Source organism: Dromiciops gliroides, chromosome 2, assembly GCF_019393635.1.
Source record: "Dromiciops gliroides isolate mDroGli1 chromosome 2, mDroGli1.pri, whole genome shotgun sequence".
Classification (NCBI taxonomy): domain Eukaryota; kingdom Metazoa; phylum Chordata; class Mammalia; order Microbiotheria; family Microbiotheriidae; genus Dromiciops; species Dromiciops gliroides.
In genome coordinates, this window is record NC_057862.1 from 696,210,958 (window position 1) to 696,232,994 (window position 22,037).

The 22,037-nt window shown below is 44.9% G+C and overlaps 1 pseudogene; it reads right to left on the minus strand.

The window, feature by feature from the left end:
- Positions 1–15,264: 15,264 nt before the first annotated feature.
- LOC122739664 lies at positions 15,265–15,955 on the minus strand (annotated as a pseudogene).
- Positions 15,956–22,037: the final 6,082 nt, after the last annotated feature.

The window sequence follows — 22,037 nt, forward strand, 5'->3', positions numbered from 1 at the left end:
GTGCCACCTTGCTGTCTGTAAATGGTTTTAGAAATGGAAAAATTAGTCATATGCATATTATATAATAAATTATAGGAGCTTATAAAAACCTGGAATTCTCCAATCATAATGTGTTTTTGAACTCAAAAACAGTTTTCTTAGAATCCATTAGCTGAATTTTGTCTACATGTGCAAACAATTAGGGCCTCTTCTTTCATTGTCAGCTTAGCTTTAAGTTGCCGTAAACTGTGGATCAGGAACTAATTTGTAGATATCTAGTGTGGTCAATGACTAGAATCACCGAACACACTAAAGGCCTCTCTTTTGGGTAGCATTAAATTAGATCACCCAAGTTGATCCCAGATGAAGAAAGTTATGATTTTAGACACTATCTCTTGAAAAGTAAGGTAGTGGGGCAGCTAGGTGGCACAGTGGATAGAACACCGGCCCTGGAGTCAGGAGTACCTGAGTTTAAATCCGGCCTCAGACACTTAACACACTTACTAGCTGTGTGACCCTGGGCAAGTCACTTAACCCCAATTGCCTCACTTAAAAAAAAAGTAAGGTAGTAATGAAATGTGTGACAAAGGAACTCAGGGATCTGTCACCTCTTCAAATGGGTAAAAACTTACCATAAAAGGACAAAAATAAAATTCAATTTTATCCTTGAAAACAAAGGACAGTACAAACCCTATGTATTATATATCAGAGTCTAAATAATAACATTTGCATCATTAGACACCAACATTTACAACTCTAAAAATTAAAATATATATGGGGTAGTATCCTGAGAGGGAAGCATGAAATCATGGGCATTTCTAACTTTCATGGGCCTGTTTCCTGTTGCTCTTGGGTAGCACCAAAGTTAGGTATTAGTCAACCAGTCAATACCTTCTTTCCCATGCCATGAAATGTGGCATAAAACCATTTCAGTGGGCAGAGGAGGTCACAGTGACATTTGCATTATTATTTAACACCTTCTGGGAGAACAATTTTCAAGAACAGAAACCTGTTTCGTGCCTCCATTCCCGAATGTCCTTTAACAAAACAAGGCAAGCACACAGTGTAAGCAAATCTGAGATGTTTCCTGGGAGGTTATGGGCAAGCACAGAATTCCCCTGTTCCAAAATTCTGAGAGGAGACTTTAAAATTCTGTGATGACTTGCAGCTGGGGTAGTTTGGGGATGAGGGGGGTGGGATGTGGATCAAGGAAATTTTCCTTTAAGGGATGAAACTTGACTTGGGTCTTCATGGGTCAGCATAAAACTGGCAGGCAGAGATGTTATGTGTGGAAAAGAAGGGGAGGAGATGGCATTCCAGGTATAAAGAATGAGTGAATAAAAGGGGCCAGCCAATGCGACAGAGTCCAAGCTGCAGCAGGGGAAGACAAGCATCCCCACTGGGCTGAAGCTGTTGGGAAGAAAGTTGGAGGTAATTATTTGATTTGATTCTTACAACACCCCTAGGAGGTTGGCAAAAGGGTATCATTATTCCCACTTTAAAGACGAGGAAATCAGATCTCAGATTAGAGAAATGATTTGCAGAGTAAAAGTCACCAGGAGGTGACAGAAGCAAGACCAGAAACGAGGCTTTGTGAATCTGAACCCTGGGCTTTCCACTGTTGGTGGGCGGCCAGGAGGGGCAGAGGAGACTCCAAAGAGGAACCGGCTGCTAGACCTTCCAGTGGTCTTCCTAGGAGTAGCCCCTTCTCCACAGAGGTGAGCTTCCAGGCACTGTGATGGGGGGTGAGGGAGACACAGAGAGAAGGACCCCTTTGACCATGGCTGCCAGCCCTGGGCCCAGAACCCCATGCTCCAGTCTGTTCTTTGGGAGCCAAGGCTGTCATATGGGGATGCTGAGGGTGTGAACAACAAGCTTGGGTTTCTTTTGTACCTAAGATTTGCTCAGTCCTTTATACTCCTCATCTCCTTTGACCCTCTCAGCAGCTCCAGGGCTCAGTCACACAATGACAGGAGGAGGGTTGGAAGGGAGCTTAGAGGACATTTAGCGCCCCACCCCCAGCTTTACAGATGAGGAAACAGACGCTCAAAGAGGTCACGCAGTGTTAGGTGTCTAAGGCAAGACACAAAGCCAGGCACTTGGGCTCCCAATCCCCCACTTTCCCCACTGAAGATGAGGAAGCTTCTGGTTCATCTTGCCCCCTCACTCTTCTTGATGTGCATGACTTCTGACCTGGATGTGGTGGCATTCATCCTTGCTAATGCTCTGTTTCGGTGCTCACCCGAGTCTCTGCTGCATTGTGTAGACTCACTGTGCATCCTAAGTCCTTCTCTCAGAGGCAATGTGAACACAAGCCCTGGGAAGTCAGATCTGTTTGCCAAAAGTATCTTAACTAGAATATTAATATGTTTTACATTTTCAGATGAAAAGCCTTCCCTAGATCCACACTGTTTACTCACTAAAGTCTAAGCCAAATCCTATAGCTTGGCATTCAAGGCTCTCAACCGTGTGGCCTCAAAATGCCTTCTTAGCCCTGGATTCCGCCATGATCACCTCATGATCCCTATGTCCAGCCAAACTGGATTTCAGTCTCAGACTTGCACTATGGAGCTGTGATGTCCTTAGTCAGGGTATTTAAATGACACTTTCTTTTCTAAGACTTTTCATGTATAACATATGGGCTACTCAACTCTCAGCTCACAAGACTGCTTCTCCCTGCATTCTTGCATCCTTGGTCTTGGGCTGGAGAACTTCCTATCTTCAATATTTTTGCAGCATCCTGAATTGCTAGTCTTGTCATCAGAAGCCAAGAACATACTGGATGCAGATGCAAGGTTCTACAAATAGTCTGAGCATGGGGCTAAATTCAATATTCAACAAGTCTTTATTAAATGCCCATTATTTTCCAGGCACAATACTGGGCACAAAACCAAAAATGAAACACGGACCTTATAATTGAGTGGAACCGACATTTTTACAGAAGCTACTGGGGAGCACACTGGGTGGAGCACTGGGCTTGGAGTAAGAAAGACCTGAATTCAAATCTGTCATCAGATACTCACTTTCCTTAGATACACATACGCAGCCCAGGGAGAAGCATGGGCATGCTCAGAAAGCATGTGAAGTGCCTTGAACCTATTTCTCATTGGGCCAGGCTCTAGGTGAAGATGATGCCACTGGGTGATCTGGGATGTTGCAGAAATGCTGTTGGGAAGATGGAGAGTCTTCTGAAGTCCCCAAGTCCTCCTTTGCTCAAGGAGGCGGGTGGAGAAGGACACCAGGACCAAGAAGGTTCCCCAAACCCAACTCTGCCCCTCCCCCTCCCCCATTTATTCTTTGGGGGGAGGGGTAGATGGAACTCTCCCCGCCACCCATGTGTTTGAATTCCTGTCTCATTCTGAGCTAGTTCCAAACAAAACTGTTTTTAACCCAGTAAAATCCCTCAGTCAATCCCAAAACACTTCCTACTTTTCCACACTCAATCTAAAGCCTATGTGTGATTGACTAATTGTTTGGGACCTGTCCCTCACCTGGTTAATGCATCACGTAACCTTTTTTTCATGGATACAGATGGGGTGGGGGTAATCTAAGTGATTTGCTCAGTTTTTTTTCATTATAAAAGGAAATACAAAATAGAAACAAAGGGGATACAAAGTAATGTAGGTGAGGGCAAAAGCACCAGCAACTGTGGAAACTAGGGTTGGTCTCCCAGGAGTGAGGAAAGACACTAGGGGTTCTATGAGGAAAAAAAAATGAGGAAGGAGTGCAAACCAGGCAGGAGGCAGGCACAGGGATGGGAGATGGAAGGTCATATTCAAAGAATAACAAGAAATCCATTTTTGCAGAAATGTGGAGTATTTAAAGGGGAGTAATGAGCCTGAAAATGCAGGCTGGAGGGGGATTGGGAAGGGTTTCAAAAACCAGAAAAGGAGTTCATAGAGTTCATATTTTTATCCTAGAGGTAGTAGGGAATCACTGGAACTTTCTCTCCCTCTCTCCCTCTCTGACGGACAGACAGACAGATGGAGACAGAGACAGAGAGAAAGACAGAGACAGAAAGAGATTGGGCGGGGGGGGGGGGGCGGGGAGAAAAGATTGGCAGATTGCAGAAAAACCTGGAAAGACATGAATTGATGCTGAGTGAAGTGTTCTCTCAAGAGAAGATTGTGCACGGTAACAGCAACATTGTGTGATGATCAACCGTGATAGACTTATCTCTTCTCAGCAATACAATGATCCAAGATGACGATCCAAAGGACTTATGATGGAAAATGCTCTCCACATCTAGAAAAAAGAACTATGGAGTCTGAATGCTGATCAAAGAATACTATTTTCACTTTAAAAAAAATTCTTCTTTCTTGGGGTTTTTCCCTTTTGTTCTGATTCTTCTCTCACAACATGACTAATGTGGAAATATGTTTAACTTGATTGTAGTGTATAACCTATATCAGATTACTTACTGGCTTCAGGAGGGGAGGGGGGAAAGGGGGGATAGAGAACAATTTAGAACTCAAAATCTAACAAAAATGAATGTTGAAAACTCTATTTGTATGTAATTGGAAAAAAATTAAAAATACTATTTTTAAAAAGAGCCTACTATGTGCCAGGCATGATGCCAAGCACTGAGGACAGTCTCTTCCTTCAAGGAATTCTTAATCTGATGGAGGAGACAACATGCAATAAATCAAACAGCAATTATTTAATTGAGACATAAGAGGAAATTAAATAATGAGAAATGAAGCAGTTGATTTATTCTCAATTTCCTCAGTTCCTCACCTCTTACACAAACATACAGGTCCCATAGACCAGAACCAGTGAGGAAAGAAAGGGTTCCTCAAGGTAGGACATCTGCCAAGCCGCATCTGGGGCTGCCTGGATCCCTTCAGCATTGCCTCCTGCCACTGGGATCTGGAATCTCCCTCACTTCTTGGCTCCATCCTGCCCTGGATCCTGTGGTATCTGGGAAGCCCCTACTCTGTTCCTCTTCCTGCAGCTGCCTCTACCTGGTAGAAGGGTCACACAGCTGGGCCACGTGCCTGAGGCTAACCACTCCCTCCAGCCTCTACTCAGTAAGTGCACAGTAGAAGCTGCTCCTGTTGTAGCTTTGGGGCTTTCAGACCAGCCCCCTCAACAGCTCCCCAGAACCTCCCAGCCCATCTTCTTAGGTAAATTAGGGCAACTGGAATCCCTTCACCTCTTCCCTGACTTAGGGCCCAGACTGGCTGCCTCCACCTCCTTACTGTCCAGCTGGCCAGCTTCTCCCAATGAGCCTTTATCCTCCTGCATGAGATTTTCTGACACAGGATAAACAAACCAGCTGATTCTTCATTTGTCTGTTAAGTCTCTGTCATACCCTCAGAACAATTAGGACTGTTTGTGTAAATGAGCAGAACGTTCAGAAAGGTCTAAAAATACCAGAGGTGCAGAAGAAGTGAGAGGCCTCTGCTTTTCCCCTTGCACATTATCATCCTGCACATATTCTCGTTACAAACTCAGCGGTGGCTTTAATGGGTAGTTTTAGTTCGTTTTTCAATGAGGAAACAAATCTATCATTTAGGTGACTTGAACAGCATCACACAGCTATTTAGGGCTAGAAGGGGACTGGAAACACAGGTCTTCTTATTCCCAACCCTTTGTGAAATCACGGTGGCCTCATATTTCACATCTGTCAAATGGGATGATACTTGTCATGAAACAAAAATAGGACTAAAACCCCATACCATACAAGGATTGGCTGAAGGACCCGAGTCATGTTTAGTCTGGAGAAGACTTAGGGGACACATGATAGTTATCTGAGATGGAGAAAAAGGATTAGGCTTAATTTGTTTGGTCAACAGTGAGTGAAAGTTCCAGATAAGGAGATCTCAGCTCAATGGAAGGAAGCAATGCTTGAAGATGAGCATCCCCGCCCAAATGGAATGGGCTGCTACAGGAGGATGTGGGGAGAAGCTAGATGACTATTCATTGGGCTTGGTATGGAACAGATTTTTGTTTAGAGGTGGGTTGGATGAGGTGCCCTCTGAAGTCCCTTTCAGCTCAAAGGCTCCAAAATGTCCTGAGGTGGAGTTATAATGACAGAGCACTCTCCCAGGCACTCCTCACATGGAGAGGCTGGGGCCCTGGAGTGCAGCCCCTCTATCTCCATGGCTCGCAGGGGCTGGGTATCATTTTTCTAATAGTACAGCTCATTAGTACAGCTCATTAGTCCCCATTCATGTACTTCCCACAACGATGTATCAGTTGCTATCAATCCTCCTGTTGGAATTAGCTTTTACTAAGGTGATATAATAAGAAAAGTTGGCACAAAATATCTGCCCCATCTTTCTCAAAATCTGTAACATGTTCTGCAACAAGTACATACACAATCCAGGAGAACATGGGCTCAACTTTAGGGAGTCTGTGTGGCAAAAGGACCTAGGGTGAGATATGGAACCCTAGCTGTATCTAACCTAATGGTCAAACACTCTTCTCAGAAGTCCCCTTTTTCTCATGCCCAGGATGTTGTCCACAGGAGTGGCATCACTCTTCTGCCGGGCTCATTGAATCTTCTAGTCTCTCCTTGGCTCCTGAAGCAGACACCAAAATCATTGTCAGCTGTTGCTGTTCTCGGGGAAACAGTTTTCCAAGCCTTGGTTTCCTTTCTTATCTGTAAAATTGAGATGAGAATAGAACCTACCTCAGAGGGCTGGTGTTAGGGCTCTGATGAACCAATGTATGTAAAACCTTTAGCAAGCCTTCTGAGGTCTATATAAAATGTGAACTCTTCTTTCGATCTTCATAGCAGAGGCTGTCCTCCACTTTTTGAGGGTGGAAGTGCTTCTTACAAATGCTACCCTAGACCCAGGCTGATGTATTTCAATTCAATTAAATATACAACAAAAAATTTTAAATGCCTGGGCTGTGAAAGTACTATGTTATGGTGCAAATTACCATTACTTGAAGATAATGCTGCAGTTTATATTTAAGACTGTTATAATGCTATTTTAATAGCCTCAAATGCATTAAACTTATATGTCTACTGTTTAAAACTGGGAAAAAAAACCCTAAAGTCATTCAGAGCCACATTTCATGGAAACTATGCTAATGTGTATAGTCAAACAGAAGGTCATTAGGATATTTCCATTAAGCCATCCTACCCTCTCAAGGCATATCAATTCCCAATTGGGGGGGGGGGTGTGCTGAATGTCAGGCTTAAGGAGACTGGACTTACTTTCTAGGCAGCAGTGAGACACAGGAGACTTTCATATAACAGAGTGACCTGCTTAGGTCTGCACAGAAGAGGAGTCTGGTTATCATATGGAGGGTGGATCAAAGAGGGGATTTGATTCTGGGGTGGAGGATGGAGGACCAATTAGGAGAATACTGCACCAGCTAAGGGGAGCAGAAATACCTGGGGGACCATGGGAAATCAGTTCCTTCTCTAAACTTGTTTTCTTATCTGCTCAATGCAGGGATGAAATAACTGAATGAGTGATCAAGCAATTTTTTAATCATAAAAGTATTTTATTGTTTTCCGGTTACACGTAGAGATAGTTTTCAATATTTGTTTTTTAAGATCCTGAGTTCTAATTTTTTCCCACCTCTCCTCCTCCCCTCCCCAAGACAGAAAGTAATCCTATATAGGTTATATATGTACAATCACATTAAACATATTTTTGCATTAGTCATGTTGTAAAAGAAAAATCAGAACAAAAGGGAAAAAAAAACCCAAAACCAAAAAAACAAAAACAGAAGCAGAAACAGCATAGTTCAATCTGCATTCAGATCTTTTTTTCTGGATGTGGAGAATATCGTTCATCATGAGTTCTTTGGAATTGTATGATCAAGCATTTATTAAGCACTTACTGTATTTTGAACAGCTGGATGGAGGTTGGCCTAGAGTAGGGAGAGGCTTAAGGCAGGAGGACCAATCAGCAGCTACTGCCACAGTCCAGGAGTGAGATGCTGAGGGCCAGCTCTGGGGTGGGGGCTGTTTCAGAAGAGAGAAGGTGGAGTATATGAGAGATGTTACAAACATAGCATGGACAGGACTGGACAAGAGATTGAAATGGGGAGTGAGAATGAGGAATCAAGGCTGGCACCTGGGCTGTGAGCCTGGGGCTGCCCTTACCAGTAATAGGGGAGTGAGGAGAAGGGGAAGGCTTGGGGACAACATGGGGATAGGAGTAGATAATGAGTTCAGCTTGGCACATGTTGAGTTGAATGAATGAAGCACAGATTTATTAAGAACTGACCCCACACAAAACGCTGTGCTAAGTGCTGGGGACACAGAGAGAAAAGACAGTCTTTGCCCTCACTCGCTCTCCTTCTGAAGGGGGGAGGCCACCCATGGAAGGTCTGCACTGCACATCAGACGAGCAGGTTCCATGCATGGTCGTCAGGGGCAGCTGCAGAACCTATGATCCTGTCTCTTATTTGCTGAAATTACACTGCTAAAATCCTATCACTTTCCAGATAGAACCTTTGAAAGGGTCGAGGACTTTGTGAGGCAGAACCTTCCTTTCTGGATTTTCAGCTTTAGGGATGCTGTGGCTGCATCCCCAGGCTACGTCTGCACAGGACCCTGGGCTGGAAGCCTGGCTATCCCAGGCCCTTGGGTTCAGCGTCCTGGGCATCTGTACCAAGCTCTGAGGGCAGACGATGGGGGTGTGACCTGTGTGGTACTGCTCCCTCCTGCTTCTTCCCCACGATGCCATGCTGCATTGAGTGGCAGTGGCCTCTTCACCATAGGAGCTGCTTCCCCATAAGGGGTGAAAAGTCTGGACTGGAGGCAGGTGCATCGGTAGTGCTGCCACTCCCAGAACTTCTCCTGCCTGTCGGTGGCATGTGGTCAGCGACGAGGAGGGTCTATAACTTGGGGTGGGGCAGGGCAAGGCTGGCACCAAGGCTGGTGTTTGGGGATGCAGCCATGTGCCTCTGCATCCCCAGCACAGAGCTTGGCACATAGTAGGCACCTACTAAAAGTTTATCGATTGATCTTATTTTATCATTTTTTTATTGATATTTTTACTTTATTGAGCTCCTATGGTGATCACATTCACTGTGCGAGAGGGGCACAGAAAGTGATTATCCATGTTTTACAGGTCAGTAACCTGAGGCTCAGTGAAGGGCCTTGCCTTACGTCAGAGGCGAGATTTGAAATAAGGGAGAAAGTCCCCAGGGGTACTTGAACCCAGACCTCCTGACTCTCTATGCCACAATAGCTCCCTAGGAGAGCTCGATTAGATGGGGCTGTGGAGTCCAGCACACAGTGAGCATCCCTGCCTGTCTCTGCTTAGGAGCTGCCATTTCTGGGACTCTTTAAGGTCTGCTTAGGGCTTTATATTTACTAATTTATGTGATCTTCACAACTAAGTAGATGTGAGGATTATCTCCATTTTAAAGATGAGAAAATTGAGCCTCTTAGTGATTAGGTGGCTTATCCAGCGTCACATCCAGTAAGTATCTAAGAACCTTGGATGGTTTGAACTCAGGTCTTCCTGACTCCACATTCAGTGCTCTAACCATTGTGACACCCGATTGCCAATAGGTATTACTGGCCTCATTTTACAGATGCTGACACGAGGCTCAGGGAGGGTACGTCTTTTCTGGGATGGTGCCAGATGGTGCCTTATTTCCTTGGTCAGGAGCATTGACTGAGTCTTTCATGCTTTGATGGGGTTGGGGCATGAGGGGGTGGGACAAATGTATAATTAAGTCCATCTGCCCCTAGTGGAATGGCTGGTCGAGGTGATTGCTGAGCTCTTGTTCAGTCTCTGTGTCTAATGGACCTGCTGAAATTGGTGGGCCAGACAGACGTGAGGCAGGTGCTCTGGGTTGGTTCCTCACATCTCCCTGCTGCTTGTGAATTCCCTGAGGTAGCTATCAGCTTTCTTTTGTATTTCACAGTCAGACAATTCCAAGAACTTTTCCTTCCTTCAGGCCTGATCCTCGAGATGACATAGATCAAAATTCTATTAAGGGAAATCACCTTTGATGGCACTCACACCATGGGAAGAGTTTGAGGATAAATCTGTGCGCTCTGCAGGGCGGTCCACACAATGGGGCTGGGGGAGAAACGGGCTGTGGCTCTCGTGCCCCTCAGCCCCTTACTGGCCCCTTTCTGGAGAGCCCCTCTCAGCTCCTGGCCAGAGGGAGAGAAATCTCAAGGACAAGGGAAGAGCTTGGGAGCCACTCACTCCTAGGCTGTGATTTCCAGAAACTCAAGGTCAAGGTCCCTAGGCCTGCTATAATCAGTTACTTATTACTAGAAATGAGGCCTCCTCTGCTCTCTATGAATCACATTCCTTGGAAAGGTTGTGGGGTGAAGCATTGCTCTTGGTGACAAGGCTTTTTTTTTTTTTTTTAAGCTGATAGGAGAAAGAAGTGCGGGGAAACTGGAGAGCCGCCTTGAGTGCGGAAGGGGAATCAGCTTTGTGACTGACCTCACAGGGCAGAAGCAGGAGCAATGAGGGGAGGGGTGGGCGCTTTAAGGGAGGCAGATTTTGGCTCAATAGTCCAATGATAATGATACTAATATGTATAGAGTGCTTTGTGGTTTGCAAAGCACTATATCACATTATCTCATTTGATCCTCACTATAACCTAAGAGGTGCTATTACCACCCCATTTTACAGAGGAGGAAACTGAGGCAGGCAGAGGTGAAATGACTTGCCCAGGGTCACAAGTTAGTAAGAGTTGAACGCAGGTGTTTCTGGTTCCAAGTTCCGTGATCTGACCTGTGTTTTCCCTGGGTGACTGCCCTGCAGTCCCTCTTCTCTCCCCTCATACGCTAGCTCAGCACCTTCCCCACCACCTTTTGCACAGACTGTTACAACACATTCTCCATAGGTCCTGCTTTTTGGTTTAGAGGTTCCATGGCTGAGCATCCTCCCCAAGGAGATCGGAGACCGAAATCAAAGGCCCCAGGCACCCAGGCAGCACAGGGGACAGGGGGGAGGTCTTGAAATCAGGAAGATCTCCATCCCAATCCTTCCTTAGACACTTAGCCGCTGGCTGAGTTAATCAGTTAACGAGGTAGCATTTATTATGCACTTACTATGGGGGATAGTAGCAGTGGCTTCCTCCCAGGGTTGTGGTTGAGAGGATCAAAGGAGAGGACATTTGTAAAGCACTTAGCACGTGCCTGGCACACAGTAGGCACTTCATGCGTGCTTCTTTCCTTCCTTCGCTTGCTGGAAGCCCTCAGTGACATCCATTCTCCTTCGGCTGGGCCGTTTAAAGGAGTCTGACTCTCTTCTCTGAGGACGCTGGTGGAAACACACAAGTCTGCCCTCCGTGTTGGTCCTTGCCCGTATCATCTGTGACCCTAGAGCAGCGTGGAGTCTTTTATTGGACAGCTGAAGGTCCCTGATCCTGGACTAATTTTAACGGGTGGAATGAATGGGTGGGCGGCTAAGAAAGACCTGGGAGGCCCCTTCAGGGAATCCGGCCAGTGAGTGATGGGGATTCGGGGAGCTGAAGACTTGAGGCCAGATTTTGACTTGGGTCCCCGTAACTTAAATGGACACATGTTTGATGAGGCTTTAGGGCCTCGGTTTCCTCAGTAGTGGAGCGGATGGGTGGGGCCAGGTCACTTCCAAGGCCCTTCCCCCACTCTCATAAAAATGAATCGCGTTTGGGGGAGGGGAGGCTGCGGGCACGGAGCACATTCCATTTGAATTCAGCTCTGTAAACATCGACCCAAAATGCCCGGATGCGGTTATTTACTTTTTTATAGTGCGGACAAAATCATAAGGAAGACAGCAGCCACCGACACAAAATAAGGCTCCCAAACAAAATCAATCATAGAACAAGGGAACTGAATCAAACAGACAAAGCAACAAGACAAAGCCCAAACCTATAAACGAGTTAGGAAAATGACTTGGAAAAGTGACTGTGAAGGCTTGCCTAGAGAGCTCTGCCCTTCTGGTCTTTGCTAATTGGCAGGGAAGAAAAAAGGAGGGAAGGAGGCATTCACTAAGCGCCTCCTATCTGCTAGGCACCATGCCAAGAGCTTCTCAAATATTTCCTCATCTGATCCCCACAACCTAAGAGGTAAAAATCTTACTAGCTCTGTTTTACAGATGAGGAAACTGAGGCAGAGAGCAGCTAAGTGGCTGACCCAGGGTCACACAGCTGGGACATTGCTGGGGCTGGATTGGAACTGGTTAATTGTTTAGGGAATAGAGAGCCAATATCGGAGAGAAGACAGGCTGGGCTCGAGCCCTACCTTTGGTGCATTTTATCTGTGACAATGGGACTGTTCACATGTCACAGGGCCACAGATTGAGAGCTGGAAGGAAGTGTGGAAGCAAGTGCTATTAAGGAAGGGACCCTAGAGGTCTCTGAGCGCAACCCCTCAGTCTACAAAGGAGGAGTCTGAGGCCCAGAGAGGTTGAGGACCTTGCCCAGGCTCACACAGCCAGGATTTCAACCTAGTAGTCTTGCCTCCAAGCTCAGCACTGTGTCTTCGACCTCACTGCCTTGTGGCTGCAGGTTATTCTCTAAAACTATAAGGGTCACTGATGGTCACTGATGTGCACATCACTAATGGGCACTGGTGGGGATAGGGTCCACATAGGTGAAATCACAGGTCTAGAGCATCCCCTTATTTCATTGTCTGCTCTTCTCCACCTTTGCATTTTCCATCTCTCCTACATGGGCTGCCTTCCCCCATCAGAATCTAAACTCCTCAAGGGTAAGAACTGATTTGTTTCCTTGTATCTGTCCACTCGGCACAGTGCCTGCCACAGTTGAGGGCTAAATATGAGTTTATCTTCTGTCTCTCTGTTATCTATCTATGTATCTGCCCGTCTATCCATCTATCTATCATCCATCAATCTATCTTTTCATTCATTCACCCATCCATCCATCCATCTATCTATCTATCTATCTATCTATCTATCTATCTATCTATCTATCTATCTATCTATCTGTTAGTTTCTTCCCATCCCCTAAGTTTTGTGTGTAGGTCTTACTTTCAAAATATATTTCTTGTAAACAATAGATTGTAAAGTTTTGTTTTCTTATCCAATCTGTCACTTTTCCCATTTTGTAGGATTGTTTAATAAATTCACATTTAAAGTTATTTGAGTTAAGTAGATATTTTCCTCAATCTGTCTCTAAAATTGCATTGTCTCTGCACATCCTTTTCAAGTTAAGTATGTTTTGCTTGTATAGTGAACATATTTTCTTTTAATAATATTCATATTTGCTCCATTCCTTGTTCTTTTTGTTCTTATTGTTCTTGTTCTTCAGAGAGAGAGGAAGAAGGAAAGAAAGAAAAAAGAAAGAAAGGAAGGAAGGAAGGAAGGAAGGAAGGAAGGAAGGAAGGAAGGAAGGAAGGAAGGAAGGAAGGAAGGAAGGAAGACAGTGAAGAGTGGTGTAGAATTAAGGGATTTAGAGTAAGAAGGGCCTTTGGAACAAAAATCAGAGCTAGGAGAGAGCTTTGAATTTAAGATATAAATATGAAATTAAAGGGTGGAAACTTCAAAACACAGAAAGTCAGGGCTAGGCAGGATCTTGTAACAGGATAATAGAATATCAGTTTTGGGAGGATTCTGAGAGGGACAGTAGAACATAGAACACAAAATGTTGTATCTGGGAGTAATCTTAGAACAGAGAATATTTGAGATGGCATTTACCTTAGAACACAGAAAGTCTTTGCTAGAAGAGAGCCTAAATATCGGGCAATCTGTTCTAATCAGCATTTATCAAGTCTGGTCTATGAGCAGGTGCGGGGGGCATGAAAAATAAAACAGAAAAGGGTTGTTTCCCTGAAGGGATTTACATTCCCCTGGGGTGGGGCACCTTCTCCCCAAATCCCAGGAGAAGGGAGTGCCTTGAGAGCCAGAATACTTTCAGGGAATAGGAGAGGTTTCCTGTTGAAGGGTGATGTGAGCTGCACCTGGAAGGTGCCCAAGTATTAGGAGAGGCAGAGAGGAGGCGCATCACTCATGGGGGACACTTGTTGGAAAGGCTCAAAGGCAGGAGGTAGAATGCTGTGTTTAGGAGGCATTGAGGAGGCAACTGGGCTGGCCAGTGGAATGTGGGACAGGCAGTTGCTGTTGTTTGTACTCCCTTCTTCAAGAGGACCATGACATGTGAGAGGTGACATCATGACTTGCACTGAATTGGATTGAAGTGAGGGAGGGCTGTGCAGTCACCAGCCTCACTCTCTCTTCCAGAACCATCTGGGTCCAGTGGCAAGATATAGATCAGGATGACTGGAGAGGGTCCTGGATGTTCTTTCTTTCTTTCTTTCTTTCTTTCTTTCTTTCTTTCTTTCTTTCTTTCTTTCTTTCTTTCTTTCTTTCTTCCTTCCTTCCTTCCTTCCTTCCTTCCTTCCTTCCTTCCTTCCTTCCTTCCTTCCTTCCTTCCTTCCTTCCTTCCTTCCTTTCTTTCTTTCTTTCTTTCTTTCTTTCTTTCTTTCTTTCTTTCTTTCTTTCTTTCTTTCTTTCTTTCTTTCTTCTTGGCCTTTTGTTTGAACTTGCATTTTAATAATAAAAAATAATAATATAATAATGAGAAGTGAAGAAAACATATCACAAAAGCTATGGATTGAAACAAAAAAGATGTCCTTGAAGAAAGTACATGTCGCCTGCTTCTGAGAGTTTTGTTTCTTAGTACCTGCCCAGTTTTCCCTTTTTTGGCTCCAAAGGTCACAAACACTACTGGAACCAGGCTTCTAGACCTTAGAGATTGGCCTCTATGCAGCTACTGGCTCCCATAACCCATCTGTCCACTGTGTTCGGGCCACATGGAAGGACAATTCCTAATGCTTTGTCAGTGGTGCATATGGAATGCCAACACAGCCCACTGAACAATGTTCGACCTACAAGGCACCAAACACCTGGTCTGACTTGTTAGCCCTACTGCCACCACTTTTATTAATGAGCTGTTTTGCAGTCATCTACATGGGAGTGTAGGAGTTAATTAGATTTTCAATATGACCTAGTCAGTACCTCCCCTATTAAGTACATGGCTAATAGGAAACAAAGCAAACCTTGCACTGATCCCACAAAGGACACAAATTGCCACCTCTGATATACATTCAATTTGGGGAAAAAAAGCTTTCTTCCACTGCCCTAAAATGCGTGCTCCCTGGAGACTTGAAAAGGGATAAGAATGTAGCATAAAATAATTAATTTATGGGATCAAGGCATACAAAAATAATTCGAGGACCTATAGAGAATGGGTTTGAGGAGTAAATTTGATATTTAGAAAACAACTCCTAACGGGCACCAGGCATGATCTAAAAATAAAGGTAGGCATGTGTTACAAAATAGAGTAAACTTTTCTTCGTGTTCAGAGCAATCATACGCTTTAATTTACACAGAACTCTCATTCAGCTAGGGCCAGATTTTTTTGATGGCAGTTTATCTGCTTCTTGTCCGATACTTCTTTCAACCTTGTCACGCTGAGCTAGGAAAGCCTGAACCTTTTTCACCAACCCCTTCCTTTTCAGTCTACAGTCTCTGAAAGTTTCTGGAAGAGTTAATGAATCAATCTGTTCTAAGATCTTCATAAACTGCTCAACAGTTCCTTTTACAATCTTGTCAAGTTTGCTGAGAGCTTCCGCTCCCAAGTCCTTGGCTAGAAAGCCTTTCTGGATACCAACAAGTTCCTCGTTAACACCTACTAGTTGATCAGCAGTCTTCTCCACTTCCTTCTCTAAGTCTCTTAATTTCTTTAATTCAGTCTCTTCCTCTGGACTGTTCTCCCCAATCAACATCACTCTGCAACCATTTTTCACTCCAAGCGCTGACAATGGCTGTTCCATTTCTTTTAGAGATTTTCCTGTATATATTAATTTCTGAAAAAACAAGTGGAACTCCAGTAACTTGCTCAATGAGAAGAGCCGTGTCCTGAAGGGTTTTGGCTCACTGTTTCCTTGCTGTGCAACAACTTGAATGTTACGTTTTTCATTATTGTAGGTGACAGTGACAGTGGCGGTCACTGAGTGACAGTGGTGGTCATCTCTGCTGAGGCCACTCCCTCGGACTCCCTGAATTTCAGGCCTGCTGATCATCATCTGTGGTCCTGGATGTTCTTAGGGCAATTGCAGTTAAGTGACTTGCCCAGGGTCACACAGCTAATAAGTGTCTGAAGTGAGATTTAAACTCAGGTCCTCCTGACTCGAGGGCCAGTTCTCTATTCACTGCTCCACCTAGCTGCCTTGGGCTGGCCGGTAACATGAGATAAAGCCAGAAAGGCGGGGTTGCGACAGATTATGACAGGACTCTGAGCCAGGGATTTGTATTTTGACATAGAAGTAAAAGGGCCCCATTGAGAATTGTAGGGCTGGGAGGTACAATGGTTAGGATTCTTTTTAGGAAGACAAATTTAGCCACTGTATGGAAGAGCTTGTTGGTTCGCTTCTGCCACCTTCTCTGCACTCATAGAGCTGCCCCTCTAAACCTCCATCAACTCGTGTCTGGACTCTGGCAGATGTGGGAGGAGTCATGGATGACTTTGAGTTAGTGATGTGGGGTTATTGGAAGGATAGCAGTGTCCTGGGCGGAAAGGGGGATGTTTTGAGGAGGGATAGATTTAGGACAAAAGATAATGAATTCTGTTTTGGAATTAGAATTGCATTTGCGATGTCTCTAGGACACTCAGTCCCAAATACCAAAAAGCAGTTGTTGATATGTCACTAGAACCCAGGATAGAGGCTGATAGGTAGACTTGGGAGTCATGAGCATAGGAATGATTTAGATCCCTGGGATCCAAGGAAATCACTGAAAGATCCAGAAGATGCTTTAGGACAGAACTTCTAGTTCCATCTTCCATTTTACAGAGAAGGAAATTGAGCAAAGGGGGGAAGTGGCTTGCACAGAGTCACACAGGGTGAAGGTGGCAGAGTCAGTATTTGAACTGGGGTCTTTGGGTCAGGGACTCAGGATAATAGCTGTCAGTGCCCTGCCCTGCAGGAGCTTCCTGTGTGTGAATAGATTGCTTGATGCTTTCTCTGCCTCAATGGGTCTGAGCTTCTCTCAGGGCTAAATTACAGCCTCCACCTGCCTCTTCACACAAGGTCCCAGCATCTCTGAGTTGGGAAGCACTTGTGTTTATATGCACAACACGTGAATGTCACGTGTTGACTATTTCTATGCCCTTTCAAGTCCAGTGACTCAGGGAGGCAGCCACGCTTAGCTGACTCTCGGGGGTCCTCAAGTCTTTTCTCTGAATCATCTCTCAGGGACTCACAGAAGGGAAAACATACAAGAATGGGAATTGATTTTCTCCTCCTGAATGATTCTCTCCCAAATGCAATGTTCATGTATTTTTATTCTGTTAAAAGACCAGTAAGTGTGTCTTCTGCACAGATGACCTGAGTGGGTGTCTCCTAAGGGTTTTTCTCTTTTCTAGCTCCTGTTTCACATCAAAGCCAAGATGGACTGCCTTATATTTGCAGAACTGAATTAAATTCTAGCTCTGAGCATGTGTCGGAGCAGGGCCATACCTCACTGGACTGTTAAATCCCTGCTTCCTGGGGAGATAGTAGAAATTAACTGGTGTTATGGCAAGGCTGGAAGCACAGCAGAAAGGTATTAATTCTGCTCAGGGTTCTCCAGGCTTCCCCAGGTAGGGTGGAGGCTGCCTCAAGCCCTCAGTAGGTCAGAATGAGAAGGGACCTCAGAAGCCAGCCAGTCCAGCCCCACCCTCCACAAGGGCCCTGCTCTAACACACCTGAGCAGTAGTCCTGAGCCTCTGCTTAAAGACCTCCCCTTCTGGGGGACTCCACCTCCCCTGGCAACCCAACCCATTGTGAGACAGCTCCCATTGTGGGGAAGCTTTTCCTGATGCCAAATCCAAATGGTGCCCCCTTCCCAGCCCCTGACCCCTTCCCTTCCCTACCTATTACTCCTGGTTCTATCCTCTGGGGCCAAGTGGAAGATGTCTAATCTCTTTCTTACTTTACTTCTGCTTCTAATACCCTTCCACCATCTTCTCCTGCCCCTTGCCTCCATATGTGTTGTTTTGCCCCATTAGACTATAATCTTCTTTAAGTCAAGAACTCTCTGATTAGCTTATATTTGTATCCTAAGGGCAGCTCAGTGCCACAGTGGATAGAGCATTGGCCCAGAAGTTGGAAAGATCCAAGTTAAAATCTTACCTCAGACACTTATTAGCTGTGTGACCCTGGGCAAGTCACTTAAACCCAATTACTCTAAACATCTGGGGCCATTTCCAGTTGTCCTAATGTATATCTTGTCACTGGATACAGATGGCTCTGGAGGAGAGAATGAGGTTGGTGACCCTGCACAGATATCCCTCACTTATTTAAATTGCTTCTTTCTGGCTGCTTGGAGTACTTTCTCCTTCACCTGATAATTTGGCTACAATATTCCTTGGAGTTTTCCTTTTGGGGTCTCTTTCAAGGAGGTGATCAGTGGATTCTTTCGATGACAATTTTATCCTCTGATTCTATAATTTCAGGGCATTTCCCTTTGATAATTTCCTGGAATATGGTGTCTAGACTATTTTTCTGATAATGGCTTTCAGGCAGTTCAATAATTGCATTTTGTCTCTCCTGGATCTATTTTCCAGGTCAGTTGTCTTTCCAATGAGGTATTTCACATTTTCTTCTATTTTTTCATTCTTTTGATTCTATTTGACTGATTCCTGGTGTCTTATGGAGTCATTGGCTTCCAGTTGTCCAATTTGAATTTGTAAGACATTGTTTTATTCAGTAAGCTTTTGTGACTCCTTTTCCATTTGGCCAATGCATTTTTTAAGGAATTGCTTTCTTTAGTCAATCTTTGTGCTTCTTTTTCCAAGCTGTTGATTCTTTATGCTTCCTTTTCCAAGTTGTTGATTCTTTGTGCTTCCTTTTCCAAGCTGCTGATTCTTTTTTTTTCATAATTTTTTTTTGTGTTGCTTTCATTTCTCTCCCCGTTTTTTCTTCTACCTCTCTCAATTGATTTTTCAAATCCTTTTTGAGCTCTTCCAAGAAGGCTTTTTGGTCTTGGGACCAATTTGTCTTCCCTCTTGAGGCTTCACATATAGGCAATTTGAGAATATTGTCATCATCTGAGTTTGTCTTTTGCTCTTCCCTGTCAACACAGAAGCTCTCAATGGTAAGAGCTCTTTCTTGTTTCTTACTCATATTGCAGGTTATGTTTTAAAAGTTGAGGTCTGCTCCTAGGGCACCAGGGTCCCTGTTTCAAGCTTCTTGTGCTGGGGGATAGGGGCTGTGTCACTGGCTTTCTACTCTGAGGCCTCTATGTCTTGTGTATTTCTCACCACTCTGGACTTGCTTCCTGGGCTTGCTCCAGGCACTGGGATGGTCAGGTCCAGTTGCTTCTGTTCTGTGGGTGGTCCTCCAGCTGGCAGCCTGCCCTCTCAGCTGGTGCTGGTGGATCTCACCACTGGCCCACTATGCCACCAGCTTGCTGAGCCAGGAACAAGGGGCCTCAGTTGCTGTGTTGTGGCCAAGAGATTCCTGCTGACTTGCCCAGACCCCCTCTTTATTGCATTGTGCTCCCCTTTTGCCCAAGTGAGACCAACCTTTCCTGAAGTCTTCTAAATTATCTCAGGTTGGAAGGTTGCATCTCTCTGTCTTTTTGTAGGTTCTATAGTTTCGGAATCCATTCAGAGGCTTGAATTAATGTTGTTTATGAGGGAAACTTGGGAGAGCTCAGGCAACTTCCTGGCTTCTCTCTGCCACCTTGGCTCCACCTCCAGACCTCCTTCATTTAAATCCAATTCAGTGCAAGTCATGATATCACTCTGATATCATGGTCCTCTTTGAGAATGAAGGACAAGGTGGCACAGTGAATAAAGTACCAGCCCTGGATTCAGGAGGACCTGAGTTCAAAATCCAGCCTCAGACACTTGACACTTAATAGCTGTATGACCCTGGGCAAGTCACTTATTGCCAATTGCCTCACCAAAAAAAAAAAAAGAAGTATATATAGTATAGAGAATGAAGGACAACACATTTGTATCCCCAGCATTTAGCACACTAAATGTGTTCTTTCTCTCTCTCTCTCTCTCTCTCTCTCATCTTAGTCACTGTCCTCTGCAAGATCTTTCTCAAACTGTCATTCCTGGAGCATGACACTCTCAACATAGCCTCCCTGGCATGGGATACACCCAGAGCACACTCTTTTCAATTGGAGCAGAATAATTAACAATTACCCCTCATTCACTTTTCCCTTGATCACAGTCTCCCAACTTTCTGTTACTGTTGAAGGTACCTCCTTCCTTTCAGCCAACCAGGTTTGTCACCTCAGTGCTGTTTTCAAATCCTCATTCAGCTCACACATCCAATCAGTTGCTAAATTGTATTCCATCTCTGTAACAGCACTTTTACCAGTATATTTTTCTCTGCTCATACAACCATCATCCTAATTCATGCAGGCCATCGTCACTATTAAAATAGGTTCCTGGGAGAGCTAGGTGGTGCAGTGGATAAAGCACTGGCCCTGGATTCAGGAGGACCTGAGTTCAAATCCAGCCTCAGACACTTGACACTTACTAGCTGTGTGACCCTAGGTGAGTCACTTAACCCTTAGTGCCCCGCCAAAAAAAAAAAAGGCTCTGAAGAGGTCTCCTTGCCTTAAGTTTAACTCCCATCCAATCCAACCTCCATATACTTTTCAATGTGATTTTCCTGATCATATCACCTCACTACTCAAGAAATTCTGTTATTTCCCTATTATTTTGTTGCTTAGTCATTTCAATTTTGTCTGACTCTTTATGGCCCCATTAGGGGTTCTCTTGGTGGAGATATTGGAGTTTTCCATGGTTTTCCATGTCCTTCTCCAGCTCATTTTACAGGTGAGGAAACTGAGGCAAACAGGGTTTAGTGATTTACCCAGGGTCACCCAGCTAGGAAGTGTCTGAGGCCTGATTTGAAATCATGAAGGGGAGTCTTCCTGACTCCAGGCCCAGTGCTATCCACTGGGCCACTAGCTGGCCTCCGATTATTGCCTCCCAGATAAAATATGATTACTTGTGTTTGGTGTTTAAAATCAACTCTTCCCAACCCAGCCCCTTCCTTCCTTTTCCATTCCTCCTCCACACTCCTCTCCTCCTTATACTCTGCCCTCCAGGCAAACTGACCTTCTTGCTGTTCCTTCATGTGGGCTGGAATGTTCCCTCTTTATCCAGGCCCTTTAGAATCCTTGGTTTCCTTCATGACCCAGCTCCAGGGCCACCTTCAACAGTAGGGCTTCGCTGCTCTCTCCTGATGCTGGCACCTTCCTCTCCAGGGCTCCTTTCTAGTGGAAATGTCTGCATTTTATCTCTGCCTATGGAGGTTCATGGTGTCTTCCCCATTAACATGAACAAGCAGGAACAAAAGGATGATTTTTCCCTTGAGGAAGTGAACTTAAGGAGGAGATAGAAGGCAAGACTTGGCATTGGGAAGACCTGAAGACAAATATCACTTCAGAGATCTTAAAGCACTACATAAAAAGTCTTAAAGCACTACAGAAATGCTGGTTATTATGATTGTTGTTATTATAATTATTAGTCTTCATGTCCCTCAGCCCCTAACAGTCTTCTCCTTGTTGATTAATAAGCCTATTTTCCAGGAACCATGGAATTTCACAAACCACCATCTGAACAGCATCCTCACAAACTGGATCGGGGAACAGCCCACATGGAGAATGGGCAGGTCCCTGATCCTTCCCTTGGCAGCCAGGCAGAGGAAATTGAAAATGGCTTTGCAAGTGCAGCAAATAAAAGGAGCAATAACTCCCATTTTCATTATTTTATTTTACATTATTGATGTCTGCAAAATGTTTTCCTCACAATGAGTTTCTAAGATAAATTGTCTGAATACTGTTATCCCCATTTATCACATAACCCAGTGCCCAGGGCTCCTCCTCCAGGCTCTTGGTTGATGTGGGTTTACTGCATCTAATCTCAGGGACTAACCCCCAGTGAGTCCCACCTTGGTTTTGGTTCATCACCCCCACCCAGAGACTACCCCAGGACAATCTTCCACCAGAACTCAGGGAGAGCTTGATCCCAAGTTTCCCTACTTGTGAGGGAGAGAGCCTGCATTTCCTTTTCTTTGGCGGGGACAGGGGGGGTGGGGGGGAGACAATGAGGGTTAAGTGAATTGCCCAGGGTCACACAGCTAGTAATTGTCAAGTGTC